This window comes from Heterocephalus glaber, unplaced genomic scaffold (assembly GCF_053883595.1).
Source record: "Heterocephalus glaber isolate CG9 unplaced genomic scaffold, H.glaber_assembly_v1.0 deba00001553, whole genome shotgun sequence".
NCBI lineage: Eukaryota > Metazoa > Chordata > Mammalia > Rodentia > Bathyergidae > Heterocephalus > Heterocephalus glaber.
The window spans coordinates 277568-301817 of NW_028258344.1; the positions used below are offsets into that span (position 1 = coordinate 277568).

Sequence of the window (24250 nt, forward strand, 5' to 3'; positions counted from 1 at the left end):
TTTCAAGGTACAATTTATAATACAATTTCTGTAAAGCTTAACATTGTTGGAGAAAAAATCCTTATGCTTTTTATCAAGAAGAATACTCAAGTTGGCCTGGGGATTTAGCTCAGTGGTTCTGCCATCTGTCTCACAAGTGCAAGGTCCTGAGTTTGAGCCCAGGTATCAAAAAAAAAAACAAACAATCAAGGCTCTAAGAAGAATACTCAAGTAAAATTTTTTTTTTCTTTTTGATCTTATACTAAAAAAACCCCCAAAAACCTATCTATTGGAATCCTCCAAAATGTAATGGGCAATGTTGATCACCCGGGAATAAAGGTCACTAAGAGGGAATCCAGGGAACCTGAGTTTTAAATTATTTTGTGGTGTTGGGGATTGGTCCTAGGGCCTTGCATATGGTAAGTACCACTGAGCCTCATCCTAGCTCTAGAGACTGAGTTCTAAATCTGAGAATAATGCTGTGGGCATTGCATACTGCCACATTTTGCTGCCCAGTGTTCATTGCTGCTCAAGGTTGGTGTGACAATGCCCTCACATCTGTATTTACTATGAGGGAGCTGTCTGTGTGACCCCCAACTCCCCCACCCAGAGAACAGACATGATCGCAGGTTCTTGTGTTCCCACGTGGAGCTAGTGAAATAGTGATTTTCTCATGCATGCTACATCGTCATTCCTTTCTTGATGAAAGACAATATTATGTAGAATCAGGTATAGTAGGACCTAGTTTCACATTTGGAGGCATATATTCTCTCTGCTGGAGATATGTAATCTTGAGCAAGTCACTTAGCATCTCGTCCTCCTTTGGCCATCTTTTACTTGGTGATGAATAATGGAAGGTTGTTTTGAAGTCATGTGGATATACTCCAAATATAACAAAGTCTTCATAAATATTTATCTTTTTGTTAAAAGAAATAATTCTTAGACCATAGGGGTCTGAAATAGAGCATTTTCTGTGCAATTTTATGGAAATTACTGAAAGTGATTCTCATACTTTATTTTTTGAAACAGGTCCCACTGTGTTGCCCAGGCTGGTCTCAAACTTCTGGGTTCAATCCTCCTGCTGCAGGTCCCCAAGTAGCTGGGACAACAAGCACACACTATTGTGCCTGACTCTCCTACTTTTTTTTTTAATTTTCAAAAAGTAAAGCCTCTGGCAAAGAGTATGGTCACCTGATCCTAGACCCATGCTTGAAATTGAGCCAGCACTATATTTTGACATATTTGCAAAGCATATAAACAAAGTGTGCTGCTAAAAGGGAAAGAATGTTTAGATGAACAAAGATGGACAAAGGAGAAACCCACATGGGAATGATTTGTTTTCTATGCATTGTTTAGCCTCTATAGGAAGCAAAAGGAACTTTCTGGCTCTTGGGCCCTCCTATCTTTCCCAGGAAGAACTTGAACAATTCTGAGGATGCAGACGGTCCTTTGTACTTCCTTACTGAACATTAGCTGCTGATGAGCCACATGATGCAATCTAAAGTTCCTTTCCCTAGATGAAAAATTAATCTATGGGGACCAAGGAGTAAAAGAAGCCACAGAAGGGTAAAGCAAGTTTCTTAATTGGAATAATTTTATAATGATGCCAGCACAGTTATTTGTTCTCTTTTTGTTATGGTTTGTGTTTAGATGTACCCCCAGTGCCTTAGGTGGAACTTTCTTTTTCAGAGGTGGTTGAATCTGGAATGTGTGATGCTGGGGTTAAGGTTGTGTGATTACTAAATCACCATACTTGAGTGATTGGTTTGGCACCACCCTAATCCCAGTAGTCTGAATAAGATAAAAGGAGCAGAAAGATGCTGCCCCTGGTTGCCTTTGCTAGCTTGTGCAGGCTGTGTTGTTTCTCCTATGTGATGCCTGTTTGCCTTCCCTGCCTTGGAGCCAGCCGATTATGGACTGAAATCTCTATGAACTGTGAGCTAAATAAATCTCTTCCCCTCTAACTTTGGGTGTCAGGTATTTTCTCTCAGCAATGAGAGGAAAGTAACTAACACAACTTTCATATCATGTAATAATTAGCTTTCACAAAAATACAATAAAATAGCAAACATTTATTGAATACACATCCTCTTTTAGGTGATCAATTCCTTAGAAGGTGTATTATTGACAGTCTTGTTGTTGGCTAATGAATCTAAGCCTCAGAGATAATAATTTGCTTGTTTAGTTGTTACTAAATACTAAATGGAACACAAGTCAGCCTGATTCTTAAACAACATAACTTTGAGATTATTTTTTAAGAAGGCATGATTATAATATGTGGAAAGTAATGTCTTTGACAGTTTATCGAGTTGACTTTGAGAGATGAATAAAAATGATGCAGTGAATATTTATTGACCATATACTGTTCATTCATTATTCTAAGCTCTTGCAAGTTTTGATTGATTTCATCCTCACAATGACCTTCTGAAACATGAACGATTATCTGTTTTTTTTAGATAAGTAAAAGTCAGTTCACTTGCCTACTATCATGTTGTCATATGAGGCAGATCTGGTACTTGAACCTATGAAGTCTGACTACAAATCTAAGGTTCAGCCACTCTGCTCTGACTGGAAAACAAAAGGTCAGAGGCTGCAAACCATGCAGAACAGCCAAAGCAAGACACCCCGTAGTTCTCCCAACTTGGTGCAAGTTTTGCTATGACCATGGCCTAAAAAACCAAAAAATTTATTGAAAATGCACTGAACATTTAAGCACTGAATCAAGAATTTCATGGGCCAGGGATTTAGCTCAGTGGTTCCGCCACCTGCCTCGCAACTGCAAGGTTCCAAGTTCAATCCCCAGTACCAAAAAAAAAAAAAAAGAAAAAAAAAGTTTAAGTCATGATCAGTATGAAGCCATCATTTCCGTTAACTTCAGCTGATGACTCTCTTTATATCTATTATAGTTGTCCCCATTTGTTGAGAACAAATAATTTTCTTTTTCTGACAAAGCAAAGAATTGGTTGTATAGCTAGGACTTAATCATGATTACATTAGAACTTTTCTTTAGTATATATCTCACACTTTTCTTCTGCTGAATACTTACCTACCTTGTGCTTTCTCCCCATTGCACAGTCACTCTTTGATATCTCATATTCTTATAACTTTTTATCATAAAATGTTGCTACAAAGCCTTGGACTTTGAAAAGTTGTTAAGGCTTTAGTTAATAAATTACTAATAGCAAAAGGAAAGCTATGTGGATCTAGTGAGTTACCATAGCTCATTCCCCTTTGAGTTTCTCTGTGGCGTTTGTGGCAATGTGTCTACAGTGCTTGAGCAAAACCACTTTATTCCCTGGAATGTGATTCAAACTCTATGGCCTGAGTGTTTGCTCAACACTTGGACACTCTGTGGGTGAATATCTCTTGTAGGATATTTGCAACACTTTCTATGGGAATAGCTGCATTCTTCAGTGATAGCTCTCTGAATAGAATAAGTTTTTATGACTTTTAAAAAGGAGAATGTGTGCAGATTCTTTTACTTCTTTTCATTGCTGAGGGTGTCATATGAGTCCTTAAGTAAGACCCCGATTGTCTGTCTCACTGAAGCCAGTATAAACAGAAGTATTTTTGACAGTGACTTGACTATGAAAGGAATTGTTTAATCAAGCTGTTTAATCTTAACACCTGGCCTTGTACTTGCTCTTAAACTCATATGGACAGTTCTTTTTTTGTATACCTGTAGCATAACTGGAACCACTTCTAGTAATTTTTCTGGACTTAATAATCCCCAAATATAATGATTTAAGTCTTGATATTGGGTAGAGGTAGAGCTTTGCTCTTATTGTCTGTGGGACTGGGAATAGACCTGGGGGGTTTCTTGTATTGATATTTTTAGTGCTGATTCAGAAGGAACATGGGAGTAAGCACGGTTGACGCTCAGTGAGGATCCAGTGCTGGGTCTGTAAGAACTCGGGTTGTCATCACCACTTCATCCTAGACCACTCTCTTCAGATCTCTCCCCAGCAGGGCTAGAGAGAAGAGAGGAGTCACAGCTGAACAGTGTGCTGAGCCACTATCACGTTGTACCCCCCAGCTTGATCAATCAAAAGCAAACAGATGAGAAGAAACTAAGCCAAAGTGGCCTTCAGACTGTGAGTAGAGTTAATATACTACTCCAGGATAGAAGTGGATTTGTGCCTGATCAAACACGGGAGAGAATCTGATGTTCAAGAAGCCAAGTGAATCTGTGCTGATGTATCATTATTTTAAAAATTGTTACCATTGTACTTATTCCAAAAGGAGGTTGTTATAATAGGGTAGACAGACAAGTGGATCCCTTCTTGGAAGTGTTTATTTAAGGTATTCAAAAGAACAGAGAGAGCCCATGCCTTTAATCCCAGTACTGAGGGAGGCTGAGGCAGAATGATCTCAAATTTGACTTCCACCTGAGGAATCTAGCAAGACCCTGTCTCAAAATTTTAAAAAATAAAAAATAAAAAGAGCTGGGGTTGAAGTTTAGAGTGAAAGCTCTGAGTTTAATTTAATACTCAGTATGAGAGAGAGAGAGAGAGAGAGAGAGAGAGAGAGAGAGAGAGGGGAGAGAGTGTGCTAGTGGGAAATTATTAAGGTACCTGTATGAAGCCCTATGGGGCATGACCTTCTCCTCTAAATTGCACCTGCAATCCCAGCACTTGGGAGCCTGGAACAGGAGGAGGGCAAGTTTGAGGGCAGCGTGGACCCGATAGCAAATTCAATTCCAGCTTGGACTACCAAGGGAGACCCTCTCTCTAAAAACAAAATCAAACAAATGAACACGTAAAAAAGGTCAGGGAATACATTATTTCCTCCAAAGCTGTTCTTGGCTGTAAACACGTTTTACTTTTGTTTCCATAGTCTAGTCTGAATACTTGTGTTTGATGGAGACTGTCCCATTGAATAGATAATTTCTTATCATCTATTTAGGGTTAACCTATTATTTCTTTATGTAGCAGTTAAAGTGTTTTATCCTTATGTAGACCTTGACATTTTATTTTACTTATTTATTTTTTAAGAGATGGGATCTCGCTATATTGCCCAGGGTGGCTTTGAACTTCTGGACTCAAGCAGGCGTCCAACCTCAGCCTCTCAAGTAATTGAGACTATAATCTTGGTCTTGAGTTTTGAAATATGAAGTAGTATTGTCTTACCAATACTAAAAATATTTGTTCTTTGAGAACTGGTTATTACAACGATATAAAATGAGTCCTAAAAAAGGGACAATGATAGAAGAACCAGGTAAGTACTCTGAGCTATGTCAAATATACCTGGAAGCTAATACTTGGTAAATATTACCATTTTCTTTATTCCTATAGTACAGCTGAATTCAGGGCTAAATACATCTCCCTTTTTGCTGTCTGATTTACAGAACAAAAGTGAAGTTTGAGCCAGGGATTTAGCTCACTGGTTCCTCCACCTGCCTTGCAAGCGCAAAGTCCCGAGTTTAATCCTGGGTACCAAAAAAAAAAAAAAGTAAAGTTTAGAGAATATGATATGAAATTCAACTTTACTGAGCTCTACTGAACACCAGTAAATGCATTTACAGCTGTGGGCTTCATTTATCAAAAATCATTTTTTCAGATATTTTTTTCCTTTTCAAGTTCAGAGAAGGGGGTAGGCTGGCCATGGACAAAGCCCAGGCTCTACTCTTGAATAGGTCATAAAATTGTAGTGCCACATGGGATCAGTACTGTGACAATTACCCAGCAAGGTGCCTGAAGTTAAATGATCCATTTTTCCTGTTGCTATGATTTCAGTTCTGATGTGCAGGTCAGGGTCTGGTAAGGCTCCTTACCCTATTGGACTGTGTATTTTATTCTTTTTGAAGAGCTGGTAAGGCTGAGGGTAGGGGTTTTTCTAGTGGTTCTCAATCTTTGCTGCTTATTAAAATCAACCAGGAGCATTTTAACCTCCCCTTACCAATGCAGTGAGAATTGGGGGGGACCAGCATTAGTACTTTGTAGAGTTCTCCCCATGATTCTGTTCGTAAACCAAGGTTGAGAAGCATATCACTAGATTGAGCCATCACAGGAATCTCTAGGCTGTTGTAAGAAAACACGCAGATCAGTGAACTAAAGTGGCCCTGTTAATACTTTGTCGGTTCCCATTGGAATGTCCAGTGTCCTGGAGCACTGCTGTGTGTCCAGACACACTACCTAGGTCAAGAGGCGACCACAGGAGCACAGACTGGGAGGGTGGACAGTCTCTGTGGTGGGAGCACTTCTTTCCCATTGTCCCTGCACACTTAGGGATGTGTTCCTGTTGGGACAGCCTCATTACCCAAAACACTCATTACCCAGCACTGCCTGGCTGTGTTAGAGACTGTGTGGGAGAACACAGAGCTTCTGTCACTCTGGGGACTTCCCATTCAGGCCTGGACTCTCCTCTCCCTAGGACATAGCTCCATCAGTTCTGGACTTGCTCCTTCTCAATTTCTGATAAGCAGCCCAGGAGTGAGAAAAGAGGGAGCACTGGGCAATTGTGAAGTGCAGGGCCTTCCATCATCTCTCTCTCTCTCTCTCTCTCTCTCTCTCTCTCTCTCTCTCTCTCTGTCTCACATGAGCAGTCATCAGATATGCTCAGAGATGGGGTACTTGGTTAGGCAGAGGCTGAGATGATGAGGTTGCCCTGTGATGTTATCTGATTGGCTCTTTTGCCACCTGTTAGAATTCCTTGTCAGGATAAAATCAGGATTGATTGTGAAAGACGATGTGAAAGGGCTTTGTTTAAAAAGAAATGGAATGATATAAACCCCATATCAACTGACTGAGGGGGAAGAGCATCTCTCTAGGAAGCTTGTTCCTGAGCTACAATTCTTTTCCTCTTCTGTACTCTGGTGATCCCAGGCCAACACTTCTCCTAAGCCTGACTTACATGTGATGAGGAGGACCACTCCTTGGTAGATAAGTTGTTCATACCATTACAATGGCAGGTTCTCACTAAGACATGATTTTCAGGATATGTCCAATGTTTAATCTTTTGCCTTTATTTTTATGTATTATCTTCCCAATAAAGCTATCACCTAACTCAGAAAGAATGCTCTGCTTAAGGCTAAGGAGCATCTGCTTTTAGCCTACATTGAGATTTTCATCTTGTTGCAGTTGAGTTAGGTTCATGGTACTTCTGCTTTTTTTTTTTATTATTAAATTCTTTTATTGGTACATTGTAGGTATACAACACAATTACATTTCTCATTGGGAATTGTACCTTTACATAATGCATCTTGGTTCTTATTTTTTCCCCATTCCTAGCCCTCCCTTCACGCCCTCCACCCTTCCCTATTTACAAAGACTTTATTTCCATTTTTTCCATTTCTCAGCATTTTTCCTTTCCCTTCTTTCCTTTTCCCTGCCCCTCCCACCACCCCTACCCCTTTGGACCTTTTCTTCCTATTTTACATTATCGATTATTCATTCTAATCATTGGTACATTTTAGGTATACAATATAATGACATTCATCACTGGAAATTTGCACCTTTACATAGTCTCTCTTGGTTCTTATTGTTCACCCTTGCCCAGCCCTCCCTTCAACCCCTCCAGTCCTCCCTATTTACAAAGATTTTGTTCCTATTTTTCCATTTTCTCATATTAATCCCATTCCCTTCTATCCTTTCCCCTACCCCTCCCACTTCCTTCCCCTTTGCCCCTTTTCTTCCTATTTCACATTACCTATTATACATTTACTCCTTATTTACACTTTCAGTTTCTCACACCAGAGAAACTATTTGGTATTTATTCATGCGTGTCCTATTTATTTCACTTAAGAGTATTGCCTCAATGTGCATCCACCTAGCTATAAATATCTCTAATTTCTCATTTTTTATGGCTGAGTAGTACTCCATTTTATTAAAAAAACCCACATTTTCTTTATCCAGTCTCCAGTTGATGGGCATTTGGGCTGTTTCCAAGTTTTAGCTATTACAAATTGTGCTGCTATGAACATGGGTACACATATATCACTGCGGTATGATTCTTTGAATTCTTTGGGGAAGATCCCCAGCAGTGGAATAGCGGGGTCAAATGGGACTTCCAGTCCTAGTTCTTTGAGGTATCTCCATACTGATTTCCACAGTGGTTGCACCAGTCTACACTCCCACCAGCAGTGGAGCAGGGTTCCTCTTTCCCCACAGCCCAACCAGCATTTGTTATTGGTTGATTTCATGATAGCAGCCATTCTTTCTGGAGTGAAGTGAAAGCTCAGCGTTGTTTTCATTTGCATCTCTCGAATGACCAGTGATGTTGAACATTTTTTCATGTATTTCTTTGCTATTTCTACTTCTTTGTCTGAGAAATGTCTGTTCATTTCAGATGGCCATTTTTGGACTGGGTCTTTAAATTTGGGAGGTCTGATTTTTTTAAGTTCTTTATAGATTTGAGATAGTAGACCTTTGTGTGAGGAAGAGCAGGTGAAGATTTTTTCCCACATTGTGGGTTGTCTCTTCACACTGCTGGTGGTTTCTCTTGCTGTGCAGAAGCCTTTTAATAAGAAGAGATCCCATTTGTTGATTGTTTGTGCTAGTTCACGGGCAAGTGAGGTTTTGTTCATAAAATCTTTTCCTACACCGATGTCTTCAAGGGTTCTACCTAACCTCTGTTCCAACTGGTTCAGAGTTTCTATTTTAATATTTAGATCTTTAATCCCTTTTGATTTTAGTTTAGTACATGGTGAGAGATACAGGTCTAGTTTTAATCTTTGGCAAGTTGAAGCCCAATTTTTCCAGCACCATTTATTAAAGAGGCTATATTTCCTCCAGTGAAGGTGTTTGGCTCCTTTGTCAAAGATGAGGTGGCTGAGTATGTCTGGCATTGTTTCTGCATCTTCTAATCTATTCCACTGGTCCTCAAGTCTGTTTCTTTGCCAGTACCATGCTGTTTTTATCACAGTAGCTTTGTAGTATAGTTGCAGGCTGGGGATTGTGATACCCCGTGCCATGTCTCTGTTACCTAGAATTGATCTTGCTATTCTTGGTCTCTTCTTTTTCCAAATGAATTTTTGGATTGTTTTCTAAGGTCTATGAAGTATGCTGCTGGGATCTCAATTGGAATTGCATTAAATCTATATAGCAGTTTTGGAAGTATGGCCATTTTCGCTATATAGATCCTTCCTACCCAGGAGCAGGGGATGTCTGTCCATTTTTGATATCATCTTCAATTTCTCTTTTCAGAGTGCCATAGTTTTCAGAAGAGGTCTTTGATTTCTTTCGTTAGGATGATTCCTAGGTATTTCAGGTTTTTGGATGCTATTGTGAAAGGAATTATTTGCCCTATTTCTCTCTCAGTGAGTCTGTCATTGGTGTAGAGGAAAGCTATTGATTTTTGTGTGTTGACCTTGTAACCAGCTACTTGACTGAATTTGGTTATTAAGTCTAGAAGACATTTGGTGGAGTTCTTGGGGTCTTCTAGATAGAGTATCATGTCATCTGCAAATAATGACAGTTTGATTTCTTCATTACCTATCTTTACTCCTTTTCTTTCTCTTGTCTAATTGCCGTGGCTAATGTTTCCAGAACTATATTGAACAAGAGTGGTGATAGTGGACATCCTTGTCTTGTTCCTGATTTTAGTGTGAAGGATTTCAGTGTTTGACCATTTAGTATGATATTGGCTGTTGGTTTTTCATAGATGGCTTCTATCAGTTTGAGGTAGAGGCCATCTATTTCAATTTTTTGTAGGGTTTTTATCATAAATGCATGTTGGATTTTGTGAAATGCTTTTTCTACATCTATTGAGACGTTCGTATGTTTTTTGTCCTTGGCTCTATTAATATAGTTTACTACATTTATTGATTGGCATATGTTGAACCATCTCTGTATCCCTGAGATGAATCCCACTTGATCAGGGTGTATGATCTTCTTGATGATCTTCTGCATTCTGTTTGCCAGTATCCTATGAAGGATTTTTGCATCTATGTTCATTAGTGAGATTGGCCTATAGTTCTCTTTTTCAGTTGGGTCTTTCTCTGCTTTGGGGATCAAGGTGATGCTTGCTTCCAGGAATGAATTTGGGAGTATTGCTTCCCTTTCAATTTCATTGAAGAGTTTAAACAGTAGTGGCAGCAGTTCCTCTCTAAATGTCTTGTAGAATTCAGCAGTGAAGCCATCAGGGCCTGGGCTTTTCTTAGTTGGTAAGTTTTTAATTACATTTTCAGTTTCATTGGTTGATATTGGGTTGTTCAGAATTTTTAGGTGGTCTTCATTCAACTTTGGTAATTCATATGTATCTAGGAATCTGTCCATTTCTTCTGTGTTGTCCATCTTATTGGCATATAGGTTCTGGAAGTACGTATTGATGATCCTCTGGATTTCTGCTGGGTCTGTTGTAATTTCACCCTTTTCATTTCTCATTGCATGGATTTGGGCCTTTTCTTTCCTTTTTCTGAGAAGGTTGGCTAAGGGTTTATCAATTTTGTTTATTCCTTCGAAGAACCAACTCTTGGCTTCATTGACTTTTTGTGTTGTTCTCTTAGTCTCCATTGCGTTGATTTCTGCTCTGATCTTTATAATTTCCTCCCTTGTATGAGCTGTGGATTGTCCTGCTCTTCTTTTTCTAGAAGCTTGAGGTTCAGCATCAGGTTGTTTAATTGGGCTCATTCTGTTTTCCTAATATGCATATTCACTGCTATGAATTTCCCTCATAAGACTGCTTTCACTGTGTCCCATAGATTCTGATATGTTGTATTGTCATTGTCATTTAATTGAAGGAACTGTCTGATTTCTTCTTTAATTTCCTCTGTGACCCATTGGTTATTCAGAAGTGTGTTGTTCAATTTCCACGTGTTTGTGAAATTTTTTCAGTTTCTTTTGCTATGGATCTCCAATTTCATCCCACTATGATCTGATAATATACAGGGGATAACTTCAATTGCTTTGCACTCACTTAAACATGTTCTATGTGTGAGTATGTGGTCTATTTTTGAGAATGACCCATGTGCAGCTGAGAAGAATGTGTATTCTGATTTTGTGGGGTGGAACACTCTGTAAACATCTGTTAAGTTCATTTGTTCAAGAGTTCGATTGAGTTCTAGTATTTCATTACTTAGTTTTAGTCTAGTTGATCTATCTGTTTGTGACAGTGGGGTGTTGAGGTCCCCCGCTACAGTTTTATTAGTGCATATATGACTTTTCATGTCCCTTAGTATTTGTTTTATATAGTTGGGTGCACTAGTGTTTGGTGCATAGATATTTATGATTGTCATCTCTTCCTCTTGGATTCTTCCCTTTACAAGGATGTAGTGTCCTTCTTCATCTCTCTTAATCAGTGTTGGTTTGAAATCTACTTGATCTGCCAAGAGGATAGCTACTCCTGCTTTTTTTTGGGTCCCTGTTGCATGCAGTATTGTTTTCCACCCTTTAACTTTCAGTCTATGAGTTTCCTTTTGAATTAAGTGTGTTTCTTGTATGCAGCATATTGTTGGATTTTGCTTCTTGACCCATTCTGCCAGTCTATTTCTTTTGATTGGTGAATTGAGACCATTAACATTGATGGTTATAACTGAAACATACTGACTTGTCATTGCCATGACTTTTTCTTTTTGTTGGGTTCTCCCCCTTTACATTTAATTTCTTGTCATGCCAGATGGGTTCATTCTGCTTTGCTTCCTGGGGTTGTGATCCTCAATGTCTGTCCCTAGGATATTGTGTAAAATTCTTTGGAGTGCTGGTTTTGTATTCATGAAGTTCCTAAGGTGCTCTTTGTCATGAAAGTATCTTATTTCTCCATCCATTTTGAAAGGTAGTTTTGCAGGGTACATCAATCTGGGTTGGAGGCTGTTTTCTTTTAGGGCTTGAAATATGTCACTCCAAGCTCTTCTTGCCTTGATGGTTTGTGTTGAGAAGTCTGCTGTGATTCTGATGGGCTTTCCTTTCTATGTGATTTGTTTCTTTTCTCTGACTGCTTGGAGAACTTTGTTCTTCAGTTGAGTTTCTGGAATCTTAACTATTACATGCCTATGTGTAGATTTTTTTTTGGTCAAGGCTATTTGGAGTCCGATATGCCTCACTTATCTGTATGTCAAGCTCTTTTCCCCTCCTTGGGAAGTTTTCTGCCATTATTTCTCTGAAGAGTTTTTTATGTCATCTCCACTCTCTCCTGTTTCTTCATTGAGCCCAATCAGTCTTATGTTATTCTTCTTTGCATCATCTAGCAGCTGCTGGATTGATTTCTCATGTTCCCTTATAATTTTGAAGCCATTTTTCTTTTCCTGGTCACTAATTGCAATCTTATCTTCTATATCTGAAATTCTGTCCGCACATTGGCTCATTCTGCTGTGTAGACTTTCAATGGAGTTTTTCATGTCCTGGAAATCTATTTGCATCTGTTTTATGGATTCCATTTGTTTCTTATGTTGGGATTCCATCATGTTCCTGAGCTCCCCTCTAGATTTATTAATCATGTCTTGCAGTAGGGGCACAATTTCTCCTGTTATCTGAGCAATTATTTCTGATTTCATTTTTTCCAGATCCCCTTTGGTTGCCAGTTCAGTGGGTCCAGGTGGTTGAGTATCAGAGTGCTCTATCTCATTTCCCTTTGGGGTTGCTGTAGGTGATCTGGAAGTCTGGTTTTGAGACTCATTTATGTGTTTTCTCATTTCAACTGGGGCAGGGGGCTGTTAGCGCCTGCACAGATTAGCTCCTCTGACCTGGGAGAGGTGGGACAGGGGCGAGGAGCAGCGGTAGGGATGGTGACCCAAAACCCTTTCCTGTGGGCTGGGAGCAGTGGGAGGGATGGTGGCCAGAAAGCCCCTTCCTCTGGACCAGGAGCAGTGGGATGGTGGGTCAGAAGCCCCTACCTCTGGGCTGGGAGCGGTGGGAGGGATGGTGGCCCGGATGCCCCTTCCTCTGGGCCAGGAGCAGTGGGACAGAAGGTGGCCCAAATGCCCTTTCCTCTGGGCTGGGAGCAGCAGGAGGGATGGTGACCGGGAAGCCCCTTCCTCTGGACCAGAAGTGGTGAGAAGGCGGCTCAGAAGCCCCTACCTCTGGGCCAGGAGCAGCAGGACTCAGTACCTTGGTCTGGTGGTCTGGTGTCCTCTGGGTCTTTGTAGTGTGGAACCAGGTGGCTGCCTGTCTGCAGCAGGGTGATTCGGCGTCTTCCGCATGACTCGGGACCTTGGTATGGCGTGTACAGACCTGCCTGTCTGCAGCATGCTGATTCGGCGTGTTCTGTGCGACTCAGGACCTTGGTAGGGCATGGGGAGACCTGCCTGTCTGCAGTGGGGTGATTCGGCATCTTCCACGTCACTGGGGACCTCGGTAGGGCATGTCTACTTCTGCTTTTTATACCATTCATATCACCATCTTATTTTTTGCCTTTTTATTAGATTTTTTTTAATTGCAAGGTTAAAACACACTGAAACACTCAAGTAATCAATCACATGAACCATCACTTCTGTATGTAGACTGACATGATACTCTTAATGATTCTGAGCTTCAAGGGGCAGTAGCCTCAACAGGCAGCGTGTGGAAATGTGCAGTCAGTACTTGGTGGAAAGAGGTCTGAATTTGGTGCAGGAATGACTCTTTAGGGATGTCAATGTATTTTTATTTTTAAAAATTTGAGCATGCAAAGGGGAAGAATTCCTAGAATATAAGGGAGTTGTATTGTATAGATAGGAAACTCATTTTTTAGCAAATAGATATTAAAAACTTATTAAATGCCAGATTCACTTCTTTGTTCTCTAGAGATACTGTCTTTAGATGCAAAGACAAACAAAAGACACAGCTCTGTCACTACTTTTAGGCTAGTAGGAGGTGTCCAAGCTACGATGTAGACAACAAGGAGGAGGAGGAGAAGGTTCTAGGCAGAGAGAACAGCAAGGTCCTGAATAGGGCTAAGCGCGGGTGTCTGCAGAAAGGAAAGAACAGTTTTATTGCTGAGGTCAGAGTGCGAGAGAAGTTATAGGCAGGCAGGGCCCTTGCCAACCTTTTCCACACTCTCTCCCCACAGGTCCCAAGGCCTTGGTAAAGAAGGTAAATCTTATTCCAAATCCTAAAAAAGCTGTAAGAGGATTTTCCATAGAAAGACTTTGCTGATGAATTGGATTTAGGAAGCAAGAAAAAGAACCAAGGGTATGTTCCAGGTTTTAGCCCTCAGAATCAGTGGTACCCTTTATGGAGATGGAATAAGGATGCAAACAGGTCTGATTTAAGGGGACAGAGATAGAATTCAGAGCACAAGGTACCCAGGGAAAGCTACCTTCTAAATGAACATTTAAACCTCACGTAGGCTCCTTGTACGAAGGAGAGAAATGAAAGAAAAAATAAATGTACTTCAAAGGAATCAGACGGAAGTATATTTCATTACCTAACAGGTTCCTCTGTATCTTTAAGGGTACATTAGTAGGCATAAGGAAACAAAACTTTTTGCAATGAAGTGGTTATGTGGGCAGCCAAAGTAAAGAGAGAAATTAGACTCAAAAGTGTCTTAGTCACTAATTATAATTGCATATTTATAAAGTTATGTATTTATGAAATATAATACTAAAATTAGACCATGCCCTATCTACACTTAAGTTTTTTTTAAGTTTTAATCCAAACAGGTAACTCTTCCATTATGAGGAAAAAACAAGTATGCATAAAGCACAGCTATAATATTGGACTTGGTTAATTAGACAAGTCTTTTAAAAAATGGATCACAAATAATACAATTTCACTTAAATTCTGTGTAAATTCTTTATTCACCTTGACTTTATTCTCATGTAGTAATGAAATCCCTTAATTAGATCTGTATCTGGTATTACCAGCATTGAACTGCTAGAAAAATTGATGCTACTTACCATAAATTATATGTCAGGTAATATAGTTAGTGGAAGATCTGCTTGTGGAAGCCTCTTCATTAGATAAATATTTTGATTACATTTAGATCCAATATAGTCTCATATCCAGAAAAGGTCTTGCAAAAATCAAAACTGGCCACATTCCATGACTTATTTATTTTTCTCTCTCTCTCCATTAAAAGTCTTTTAACAAGAGACTTTACCAAATAATTCACATTAAAGTATAAACAGTTAATAAAATTTTATATGGTTCTCTCCTCCCAGAGTACTCACATATCAGTAGGCAACAGTGTGTTGCTCAAAACAAGTCTATAGAAGAATTGCTTTTAGGTGCTTGGGCTGTAGCTCAGTGGTAGAGTGCTCGCCTATCATGTATGTGGCCTTAGATTTCATCCTCAGCAGCATAAAATGTGTGTGTGTGTGTGTGTGTATACAAAAAAAGAATTACCTATATTGTTTGCTCTAAAGGCAAATGCCTGCACCCCCGGATGGGGCAGATATGGTCTTGTTTAGGGGACTGAATAATACAAGGCCCAAGAATCTGTACTTTTCATGAAGACCATGGCCATTTGTGTGAACTGGCAAATCTGGATAACCTTGACTTGAAGAAAAAGATTAAAGTTGTAAGTGTTGAGTTTCAACTATCGTTTTTTGGGGGGGTACCGGGGATCAAACTCTGGAACTTGCGCTTTCGAGGAAGGTGCCAGAACCACTGAGCTAAATCCCCTGCCTGAGTTTCAACTATTGAAGATATTTGTGAGGAATTTTAAAGGACTGGAGGAAAAGTAATTGCACAAAAATATTTTATTAATGAAATAATTCAGCAAGGTGCATGGAGTACCTCTAAAGAACTTGGCAGTGTCGAAGGGACCAAAGATGCTAAGAGGAATAAGATACAAATGTTATACTCAGAATAAGCAGGAACATGAAAGGAGGAATGTGTGATGTTGCCTGGAGGCTAAGAATACTTTTCCCAGAGGATGTTGTAGGTTAACTAGGTCATGTAAAACAAGAAAGAGGCTGCTTACAGGGCAGACTCTGCTGGGAAGCCAGCAGATGCCTAGGCCAGAAGTTCTGGAAAGTTAAGAAGACTGGCTGTCCCTGTGGCTGCCCTAGACTAAGTGGTCAGAATGAGGCGAGCAGCTTACATCTGAGCTGGAAGACAGGTTATTGTGGAGAAGTTGCCTGTGAAGCTCTATTGCAGGAGCAATGGGCATGGGCATGAGGAAATGGGAGAGATAAAGCAATCATTGCTTTTGGAAAGATAACTGGAAAAGAAGGCCAGGTCAGAGGGTTTTCACTGCAGCTCCGGTTAGGTATAGTAGGATCCAGAGGTAAGACTGTGGCTGGAGAGTAGAACTGGCACCCAGGAGCAGATTTGGGGGCATGGGGATATAACTTGATTTAAACATTACACAATGCATACATGTACTAAAATATCACATAGTATCCCATTAATAGATACATTTTTATGTCTTTCCCCCTTTCAGTGCTGGGGTTTTGAACCCAGGGCCTTTGCACTGAACTATACCCTTAGCCCTCTACTTTTTGAGACAGGGTCTCAATAAGTTGCCCAGGCTAAACTTAAATTTGCAACCCTCCTGCCTCAGCCTCCTAGAGTGCTGGGATTACAAGAGTGTGCCACCATGCATGGCCAAATTTTCATGTCGTTACACGTCAGTTAAATAAAGAAAAAATAAAGAAGTATGCTAAAATGACCTCTATACTTTAGGGTGTGAATGCTCCCTTAAAGCGACAGCGAAGGGCCGGGAATTTAGCTCAGTGGTTCCGGCGCCTGTCTCGCAAGTGCAAGGTCCCGAGTTCAATCCCTGGTACCAAAAAAGAAAACCAAAACAAAACAAAAAGTAAAGCAACAGTGAAAGAAAAAAAAATGAGAGAATGTTTATTTGCTAATATGAGAAGTGTCTGGTTCCTGCAGAGCTCAGAGAGGCACCTGCAGGGTGTTGGGCCTGGTTAGATAACAGCCCTTTCACCGTCTGCATGTACTCTGTAACTTGCTTGATTAAGCTCAGAGATTTTTCTCTAAGGCCTCTGATTCCAGGAATTCAGGTGGAAATGCTGAAGGAAGTAGCACCATGCTGGTTGTGTTCCTTGTGGCTCATTTCCACCAGCCTTGCTGTCTTTCGAGACGTGAGAAAGCATTGCTTATGGACAAACTCTGTAGATTGACCTACTTGGTAAAATAAGAAAGACCAAGGAAACTGCTGTTCTTTTGACTCTCTGCCCCCTTGATCATTTTGCTGATAACAGTGGAGGCAAGTTCCAAATAAATAAAAGTAAAAAAGATGAACAGTTCTGATGGATTTGTTTAAAATGGGAGTCAGGGTCAGCTAAACTTGAAAGTGGCTTTTAGCCACCTCTTGCACGTGGCTTTCACTTGCTTTGAGTTAGGGCCATCGACTCATATCCAGTTAGACTGGGAGATTACAGCTAGTTTCTCAATTAGATGAAAAAAGTTACATTTGATGGTATTTATCAGATTAACCATGGGTTGATGACTTTGGTTGCACTCCATATTCAAGTGTTCTCTGTCATCTGCTCCTACTTTTGAAAATCTGTCTTATTTCCATTTCCATCATGCTGTGTCCAGCTGCCCCATATCTCTGGCCTCCTAGAGTTGAATGCTATCTGCCATCCAAATTGTAGATCTCGTGTTGCTTTGCCTGGTGTTTTGTGAGCATACATGACTCAGTTCCATCTCTCAAGCCTCTGCTCTCTGGTTTTAATTACGTTAGCTATAGTTTGTTTTGTATATACTTTATCAAGTTTTAATTCTTTGGAAATAATACTGGCAACTCAGAATTAAACAATGAAGAACTATCTGAGATCCTAAAAGCTGGAATTCTGTTTTTTTCCCTCTTTACCTTGTCCATGTTCCTGGACCTCAGCAGTACTGTCTGAGGTCCAGCAGAACTGAAACTTAAGCAGGTTTTAGAATTCCCCAGAGGTTTTGCTCAACAGCTGACTGCTGGTCTACTTCTCAGGGAGCTAGAATCTGCCTTCCTGGGGCAGAGCCTAAGAATTTGCATTTCTAGCCTGTTCCCAAGAGATGCTAATTTGCTAGTGTAAATTTGCTAGTTTAGCTGAAGTCTTTTCCAGTTCCAGAATCTTGATTCCATGTTCCTCTCTGAATCATTAGGTGGGGAGTTTTAGCATTTTTGTCACAGGTGTTTGTATCTATCCAATTCTTCTCTCAACTTGCACCGTATGTATTATGTATATATTCCTTCTTGTTCCTGCAACCTGTCAGTCTCATTCCCATGATTATGTCTTCTGCTCTACCCACCCACCCTGTCCCCTAAGAAGTCCTGTACATATTAATACATGAAGGTTTTCTCTTTTGCCATTCACAGTGTGGACTTTTATTTTTACAATACCTGCTGAAGACCAAATGGTATCTACCCAAGAACACTCATCCAACTCTGTCTCATTGCTGTCTTTCTCTGTCATGTTGGGAAAGTAGCTTGCCCTCTGTAAACCTTATATGTTAAATGGGGATAATATTAGCATTAGAAAAAGGGTCATTACAAGGATTGAATGAAACAATCATGTAAAGTACTTAATAGTACCAGGCACATAGTGTCAAATAAGTGTTTGAGTTGGAAAGCAAATTCAGCCTGGATCACAGATGACATTAACATATTTACCCTAATATGCTATTGTGTCAGGCTTTTCACATAGTATTCACTTTCACCATTAAATGGGCAAAAAGATCTACTTCTTCCTCAAGTCCATGAAAACTTACTTTAATAACAATTAACATCTGAATATGAAGCAGTATTGCCTTCTCCCCTTAAGAGACATTTAAGGATAAAACATACTATTTTGTTTGTTTTGTTTTTTGTTTTGTAGTCCTTGAGATTGATTACAGGGCTTTTGTCCTGTGCTTCATTCTGCAGACTCCTCTTTTTTTGGTGGTGGTGGAGGGGGGAGAGGGAGTGATTCAAAGTCTTGCTTAAATTGCCCAGTTTGGACTCAGCCTGGACAACTTAGCAAGATCCTTTCTTAAAAAAATAAGAAAGAAGGAAGGAAAGAAAGAAAGAAAGAAAGAGAGTTGTTATATCCCTAGAATAAAGAAATGAATGTTAAGTAAGCACCATTTAGTGTGCACATCACAAAGTCTAAGATGTATATTTTTGCATTTTAATACCCCTGAACTCACAGTTAGTGGAATCTTAATATCTTAAAGGTAGCCATTCTTTTTCTCTTTTTTTGGTAAAATGGTACATAAAATAATAGTGTAAAAATCAGTAGTATCTTAGGTTCGGTAAAATGTAGAACTTTGAATAAGTCAACTTGATAATTCTACTTTATGGTAAATTATCTCAGTGATTGGGCCAATTGTAAACTAAATCTTCACAAAAATTTTTTAGTTGATTATCAGCTAGAAAAGTATTTTATTGGTTTTAAAGAAACACTTTGTATTGTTTTTTGAGGGTAGAGAGGAAGAAAATTGAATGTGTTCAGTGTTAACGTGCTCTTAATGTCAATCAATTTGATCTAGTGTTTCAAAGGCAACACCTTGTTCTCCTTCTGGACTTTGCCAGGCTCTATACATTGGGTGATTCTGAAAGACTGTGCCTAGTCTCAGAACATGATTCCGCTCTGGAAGGGTGTGTGCAAATGTAGATCCCAGACACAAGGGGAATTTGTATTTATATCTGAGGGCAGCCCTGAAGGTTGTGAGGCTGGGACAATTGTTCTAGATGGGTATCCTGACTCTGACATGGTTCCTGAGGGCCAGATGTGAAGGAAAATATAAATCGCTCATCATGTTCTGAGTTGCACAGTGCTGCTGCACCCCTCCACTGGGGAGGAGCAAGCTGACCTCTGTCTAGCTCAACCTAGGGATGTGTCTGGGAAGGTTAAGGTAGCTCTTTATGTTGGGTGTGTACTAGGGGTTGAATATGGTTTGAGAGCGTCCCCCAAGTGTTTACATGTTCAAATTTAACGTCCATTAGGAGGTATTAAGAGGATGGACACTTAACTACAGTGCTTAGAGGCCAGGTCTTTGGAAGGTGATTAGAATTAGATAAGACTATCAGGTGGAAGCCCTCTCATTGAATCCTGGTGGCTTTGTAAGGAGAAGTAGACCACAGAATAGACACACACAGATGTGTTCCCTGTCTCCTGGCCTATGTTGCTCTGCTCCACCTTGGTACTCTGACAGCAAAAAGGCCATTGGCAGGTATGGCCTCTCAACCTTGGGCCTCTCAAATCAAAATAAGCCCATTTATTTATTTATTTATTTATTTATTTATTGAGACATCTAATTCAGGCTCTTTGCACTCACATATAGAGCCCACACTGGCCTCCGAGTTGGGTCAGTCCTCCTGTCCTAGCCTCCTGAGTGCTGGGATTACAGATATATACCACCACTTCTGGCCATTCCATTTTATTTTTAAAATTAGCCAGCCTTAAATATTTCCTTACAGTAACGAAAAGTGGACTAACATAGTATGTGTATGGATGTCACATTAGATAGAAAAATATAGTAATAGATTTCTATCGATTTTAAGAATGTAAATGATGATTGAGGTCAGGGAAAATTATTTTGAAACTGCTCTTTCAAAATTTTTATATCTTGGATACCCTAATAACATTTTGTCAAACTTGTGTGGATGGAGTGGAGAAAGTAAGGATAGTGCACATGAGTGATGACAAACGAGCAAGGAGGAAGAAAAGAATTCCCTGAATCTGCACACATGGCTGTCCTCCATTAACAGGGAGTTGTGACAGACCTAACAGCCTGTCCTGGTATTTAGTCCTTAGTGTCTACTGTCTTGTAATATGTTCAAAAGTGAAACTATTCCCAGATTTAGAGGGCATAGAATTTGAGCTGGAAGAGATGACTATTTTGTGTGATGTTCTTGTTTTACAAGTGAGGCAAAGATGGAGGCCCCTAAGAAGTTACAGGTGTGTTTGAGACGTGTAGTGGCAGACAGATTCTGCCACTGCAGCTCTGCTGTTTTCCTCCATATCTCCTGGGTTTTCCTCTTCCATGTCTCTTGAGTTGAAGTTCCAGTCTGAAATATGACCACACAACTAAGACTATTGTGAGTAAATGACATGTGGTACCAGTAAAACTTCTTTGGGTTTATGGGGAAATTATTCAAAGGAAGTGCACAAAATTGCACAAAACCAAAGGAACAGCTGACCAAGCGAGAGTGTGACGGGAAGGAACCAGTGGGACTGGGGAGGTAGCAGCTGCAGCAGCAGCTTGTGAAACTCATGTCCAGCTACTCTTAACTCTCTGTCTCTGATCCAGATAGGCTAGGCGGCTTGGCTGTCTCCGCCTATGGAGACCTCGGTGGGAGCAGCATGTGCTTGTATAAGCCCGTCGGACCGTCCACCCCGTCTGTCCCTCCCTCTTGTTACCCTGCTTTTATTTTCTTCATTGTCCTTCTCACTGTGGAAAATTCTGTATTTGCTAGTTTGTCTGTGAAGATTTCAAAATATTAGTGCTCAGGCCCAACCTCCAGAAATTCTGCTATAATACATCTGGGATGGAGCCAGGGCGTGTGAATTTATCTTCAAAATTCCCATGTTGTTCCAAGAACCATAGCCTTTTGTGTTGATAGGAAAAAATACAGAAAGGACAGCTCGAACCAGTACAGCTGAAAATGTATTTAAGTGAATTAAGAATGACAGATCAAGGAAGGATTATTAAGGAACGATATGGTGTTCGTAAGTCACCACACAGAAGTGATATTGCCCAGAATGTGCCCAGATTGAGGGCTTGGTAGGTCCTCTGAGTGTACTCTCTCAGCTGATCCTCACTCGGATCTCGCAAGGCAGGTGGGTAGTATCTTCATTTTCCAAATGAGTCACCTGAGGCTGGAGGATTAAGTTACTTCCCAGGGTCAACTAGTAGACTAAGATTCAAACTCAGCCCATAGTTCTTTGGCAAATACCAACACTGGGGTATCCAATTCTGCCAGGATTCTAACCCACTTCTCCAGATGGGTGGCCATGAAGGGTTACGTTAGGGCTGTGGTATGGCTTCTCCATGTGAATAGTGGAAAAAACAAGGAGGTGGCTTCCACAGCCAAAATATCAGCCAGATGTTTCTGACAGCAAGAACTGCTGGATGCTAGTATGTGTTGCCAAGGGAGATGAAAGACAGAGAGAAAGAAGATCTCAGTTATTGCATGAAATGCACAACTTTCTGGGCCTTGAGGCTAATTAAGGGAAATATGAAAGGTGTACATGCGTGCAAGTTGGAACGTGAACCTAACAGCTTATTTAAAAGAGGAAAAAGAAAGATGGAGGAGAAAGTGAAGTTTTGATTTTGTCTTTTTAGAAAATTAAGATGTAATGTAATGTTTGCATTGTTGGAATTTGATAAGAGTGGGAAGTATAGAAATATAAATGACCTGATAATAGTGTACTTTTCATAAAAGTAATGAAACAGACTGAGGAGGGCAGCTCAGTAGTAAAGTACATATTTAGCAAAGGGCCTGGATTTGATCCCTAGTACCCACACTGGGAGAAAAAAAAAGAATAGACTAGAATAGGCTTCACTTAGAATTCTAGAAATCCTCTCTTCTGTCGAGCAGTTTGGAAATAGACTGATTTTAATTTGAAGGGCTAGGCTATGAGTTCTTAAAGAAAGAATCTGTTAATGTAAAATAGGAAGAAAAGGTCCAAAGGGGTAGGGGTTGTGGGAGGGGCAGGGGAAAGGAAAGAAGGGAAAGGGAAAATGATGAGAAATGGAAAAAATGGAAATAAAGTCTTTGTAAATAGGGAAGGGTGGAGGGCGTGAAGGGAGGGCTAAGAATGGGGGAAAATAAGAACCAAGATGCATTATGTAAAGGTACAGTTCCTCCCCCCCCCAAGAAAGAAAGAATCTGTAATCCTTTTGGGTTTAACATTAGGCAAATTTGGCTTCCTGGTTTCAAAAAGAGAAAACACAGCCGCAAAAAGAAAAACTCAGGCCCCGTGGGAACGAGTAACTTCCTCCTCCTGGGGCTGATTAAAAACCTTAATCTTCCTCTCAGGAGGCTAAGTCCCCTTCCTGCTCAGCCTGAGGCTGGCCGGGGAGGCATCCAAGAGGTCATGGGCACCGCGGGTTGGGGCTGAGGTATGAGGCACAGGCTGCTGGGAGGAGGGAAATGAGGGCTGCAGGGCTTTGCCTGGGCTTCTCACGCTTTGTCTTTTCTCCCTCAATTTAACTTGACTTGAGGATAAAAACTTGACTTCTTTTTTTTTTTTATTCATTTGGGGACAAAATCAGAGAAAAATATGAAAGCCAAGTGAAAAAGAAACATCTGCAAGTACAGAAGACATTTTCCTGCTAATGTGATGTAGGCTGTGAATAGACTAAAACTATGTAGCAGATTAATTGAGGGAAGCCAGTGTGAGATGGAGAAAATCTGAAATCTGGACCACTTATATTCCAGGCAGTGAAATAGAGAGCTAGCGTTGAGGTAGAGATGGGGAGGGGAACATATTCAGAATTATCCAGATTGCTGTGAAAATTATAGAGCTGCAGTTGTTAGCAGAATCATGAAGCCTCCTTAGCAAATTTTATTTGGGGATTTTGTTTGGGTAAAAGGTCATAAGAGACTTTCTTCTCTTAAGTATGACAACGTCACTATAATCTGGCTTTCTTTGTTTTAGGGCAGAAAAGGAAATGGAAAAGTAACACTGTTTACTTGCTTTGGGAGAAGCATCTAACATCTGCTATTTCATTTAGTCCTCAGAGTAGCTCTTGAAAGAGGAGTAATATCTTCATTTTATAGATAAAGAAAGTAAAGTTTAATTAAGTGATTTGTTGATGTTTATATGGTCTATTAATAAGTGGAAGAACCAGGTTGGACTCCATTTCCTCCTTTTCCAACACCCTCTGATACTTAAGGAAATTTATTGTTTTGTAATGAGAGATTTTTCAGCCCAAATTCTTTGAATGCTCATGGATTTTTAGCAAATGGGGGGCATTTTGTTTGTTTTCATGGTACAGATATGTCTGGAGCTAAAGTAATTTTGGAAATTAGCATTTATTAATCATTTATCACAGACCAGAGATTATGGCTAATTAAAATAATAGATTCTGTTGCTAACCATGGGATTTCTAAGTTGATTTTCATTCAATAAATAGTTCTTTTATTTACAAAATGACTTTATAACGGAATAGCTGCACCATTTTTGTTTTGGTGGTGGAGGTGGTCTACAAAGAGGTGTTTTAGAATACAAGGAGAATCCTCCCCACTCTCTACAGATTGGAGAATTTGGGCTGAAAATCTCCCACTTAAAAAAATAATAATTTTCCAGTCAGGCATTGTGACTTATGCCTCTAATCTCAGTGTCCAGAAAGCTGAACCAGGAGGATTATTGCAAACTGAAAGCCCGCCTGAGCTACATGGTGAAACTCCACCTCGAAAACATTCTTTTCCTTAAGCGGCCAAGGGCTTTAGGAAGGGGGGAAATAGAGTCCAACTTGGTTCTTCCTGCACAGTGTTTGCCCCCAGGGAGTTTACAGTCTAGTTGAGATGGTTGTAT

General features: G+C 40.2%; 1 protein-coding gene and 1 pseudogene across 6 annotated transcripts in view; both read left to right on the forward strand.

Annotated features, from left to right (window-relative positions):
• Nucleotides 1-23192, forward strand: part of LOC147824112 (transmembrane protein 126A pseudogene) — a 37905-nt pseudogene extending 14713 nt beyond the window's left edge. The window contains exon 1 of the transcript XR_015442679.1: nt 1-23192. This exon is cut by the window's left edge and continues 14713 nt beyond it. The product of XR_015442679.1 is annotated as a transmembrane protein 126A pseudogene (transcript).
• Nucleotides 1-24250, forward strand: part of Lyn (LYN proto-oncogene, Src family tyrosine kinase) — a 136333-nt gene that overhangs the window by 15169 nt on the left and 96914 nt on the right. The window lies entirely within an intron of this gene.